The sequence below is a fragment of the Triticum aestivum genome, chromosome 4D, assembly GCF_018294505.1.
Source record: "Triticum aestivum cultivar Chinese Spring chromosome 4D, IWGSC CS RefSeq v2.1, whole genome shotgun sequence".
In the NCBI taxonomy this organism is placed as follows: Eukaryota; Viridiplantae; Streptophyta; class Magnoliopsida; order Poales; family Poaceae; genus Triticum; species Triticum aestivum.
In genome coordinates this window covers 395,580,025-395,583,432 of record NC_057805.1, presented here as the reverse complement: position 1 = coordinate 395,583,432, position 3,408 = coordinate 395,580,025, and positions in this window count along the sequence as shown.

The following is a 3,408-nucleotide window of genomic DNA, read 5'->3' as shown; positions in this document are numbered from 1 at the left end:
CAACCCCGACACAACAACCACGACACCCCGACCCCCGAAACATCCCAAAAAGGTGCTATTTGGCCTTCCAGAGGCCGACAGGGTCATATATTTGTGAATTATGAGTTAGGTCATTTTTTTATTTTGTTATGCAAAACATCATATATATTTGTGTTGATCGGGTGTATTTAAATGTGCAGTTGTTTCGTCGCTGCGAGGGTGTGGTGTTTGACAACCTCCCTGTGCGTTCGACGAGCTCTGCCCCTGCGTTCGTTGGTGAGCACAAATGACATCTCCTCCTCCCCCCTTCATTTGCTCTGTTCCGGTCTTCGTGCCGATGAAACTTGCTAGCTATAGGTGTCAATCATCAGTATGCGTAACCACTATGCGTCTCCCGTTCGAAAGGGTTACATCTATAAATATGCATGCATTTGCATATTTATAATCATGATTCTTTCGAATTGTCCACCGTTATCCATGGACAGCCCGAGTATGTGTAGATTGGGTTAGTTTTCCCATATGCTCTGCTCCGGATCCGATGCAGAATTTTGTCAGTGCCTCCCTGTTGTTCTCCGGGTAAACATCCTCTCTGCTTATTGCCGTGACGTGTATCAGGAGAACAGCGGGGAGGTGCTGCTGAAATTTTGCGTCGGATCCGGAGCAGAGCATGGGAAAATGAACCCAATCTACACATACTCGGGTGAGATTAGGACCTATCTTTACCTATTAGCGTGTAGGTTGCATGGACATAATAAAACTGACAAACTCCATTAATTGATGGATATGGTTTGCTTAATTATGTATATATTTCTTGTGTGTCCAGTAGGAAGTCAATATGAGTGATCGTGCATGGATGTACACCGGTTACACTAGTCAGAAAGTTTGGACCGAGGAATGGTTAACAAAAAACAAGGGGTTTGTTAGAGCCGCATTTGCAAATGGCCAGAAATTAAGCTGGTGCCCCTGTGTCCGGTGCGACAACTATAATATGAGGGACGAGCTTGAAATGAGTAAACACCTGCAGAAGTTTGGTTTTACGCCTGGTTACACGGTCTGGACATTACATGGTGAGTCTGCCTAACGTGCCAGAGGCGAGGTGGTTCGTCGTCGCACCCACGAGCATGGTACCAGGATGGAAGACATGGTGCAAGACTTTGACGATGCTCGGGACTCGGACGAGGAGATGGAGGAATCTGCAAAGGCCTTCACTGAAATGTTGGAGACCTCAAAACGTCCTCTCCACGAGCACACTGAGCTTTGTCAACTGGATGCCATCTCACAAATAATGGCTTTGAAGGCTCAATTCAACTTGGGCGGAGAATGCTACGACGTGATGATGACAGTATTCAGACGATTTCTACCCAAAGGCCATGTGCTACCTCCAAACCTGTACCAGTCAGACAAAATCCTCCGTGCTCTTAAGATGCCCTATGAGAAGATACATGGCTGTGATAAAGGATGTGTCTTATTTAGGCTTCAGTATGAGGACTTGAACTATTGTCCCATTTGCAAGTTTTCCAGGTATGTTGTGGTAGACAACGGTATGGGTGAGAAGACGCAGACCAAAATACCCGTTAATGTTCTTCGGTATATGCCAATCGTACCAAGACTTCAACGTCTTTTCATGGTCAAAGAGACGGCCAGACAGATGACATGGCACAAAACGGGCAAAAGAACCGAACTAGATGCAGATGGGAATGTGATGATGGTGCACACATCGGATGGTGAAGCGTGGAAGCGCTTCGATGCATTAGATAAGGAAAGAACGGAAGATCCAAGGCATCCTTGAATCGCCGTCAGCAGGGATGGGTTCAGTGTGTTTGGTCAGACGGCAGCCCAATACAGTTGTTGGCCCGTGTTTGTCATTCCACTCAATCTCCCCCCCGGGCAGATTATGCAAAGAAAGAACATTTTCCTGACGTTGATAATTCCAGGGCCCAACTATCCAGGGAAGAATATGAATGTGTACATGCAGCCGCTTAAGGACGAATTGCAAGAAGCTTGGGATAATGGGTTCAAGACATACGACACCTTTAGCAAACAGAACTTCATAATGCGTGCCTGGTACAGGTACTCGACGCATGACTTGCCGGCGTATGCGCTATTCGTTGGCTGGTGTGTGCATGGAAGGTTCCCGTGCCCCACATGCAAGGGAGCTCTTGAGTTTCGTTGGCTAACGGCAGGGCACAAGTATACTTGCTTCGACTTGCATAGACCGTTTCTAGATCCTCACCATAAGTTCGGGAAAGACAAGAAGAACTTCATCAAAGGTAGAGTTGTCAAACACTCTACACCACCTGCGTTGACAGGCCAATAGACCCTAGATCAGTTAAACACTCTCGAGCCAGATCCAGAGCGTCCAGGGTATTTCAAGGGGTATAATAAGGAACACGCCTGGACTCACACGACATGCTTGTGGGATCTGCCTTACTTCAAAGACCTCCTTTGCCCACACAACATCGATGTGATGCACACTGAAAAGAATATCGCTGAAGCCATTTTTGGTACATTGTTCGGCATAGAGGGGAAATCAAAGGATAATACTAAGGCTAGAGTCAATCAAGAGGAGCTATGTGATAGACCGTTACAAAACATGCAAGAACCAAAAGGAAAGCGGAACTGGACGAAGCCAAAGGCATGGTTCAATCTTGGAAGGCCAGCTATGAAGGAAATTATTTTGTGGGTGAAAATGCAGTTGATGTTCCCCGATGGGTATGCAGCAAATCTAAAGAGGGGAGCGAGTCTTGAAAAATTAAAAATATTTGGTCTAAAAAGTCATGATTGGCACATATGGATTGAGCGGATAATGCCTGTGATGTTGCGTGGCCTCATCCCTGAGGATGAATGGCTAGTACTGGCAAAGCTGAGCTATTTCTTCTGTGTTCTTTGTGCGAAAGAACTATCGCCTGGCCTCCTAGAAGAAGTGGAACAGTTGGCGCCGGAGTTGATCTGCAAGTTAGAGATGATCATTTCGCCAAGCTTCTTTAATCCAATGCAACACTTGATTTTGCATCTCCCGACCGAGGCACGATTGGGGGGGGGGGCGTGCAAAATCGTTGGTGCTACTCAACTGAGAGGATGCAGAAGACGCTTTGAGCAAAACGTAAAAATAAACGTAGAATTGAAGCATCAAGGGCCGATGCAGCGGCAAACTTCGTGACAGCACACTACGAAGCCAAAAATTGTCATTTGCATAATCCGAAGCCTCGGTACAATGCTGACGACCCTAAAAAGGGTCGATCCAACCTTAGCCTATTCAAAGGGAATCTCACACCAGCCAGTGGTTGGAAACCAGTATCGTTGGATGTTGAAGAATGGCGGACCATTTCGCTGTATCTCTTCAACAACCTAACAGAAGTGCGGCCGTACATCGAGTAAGATCTCGGTACATTGTTTCGCAACTTCTAATTCCTTTGAACTGCTCTTATT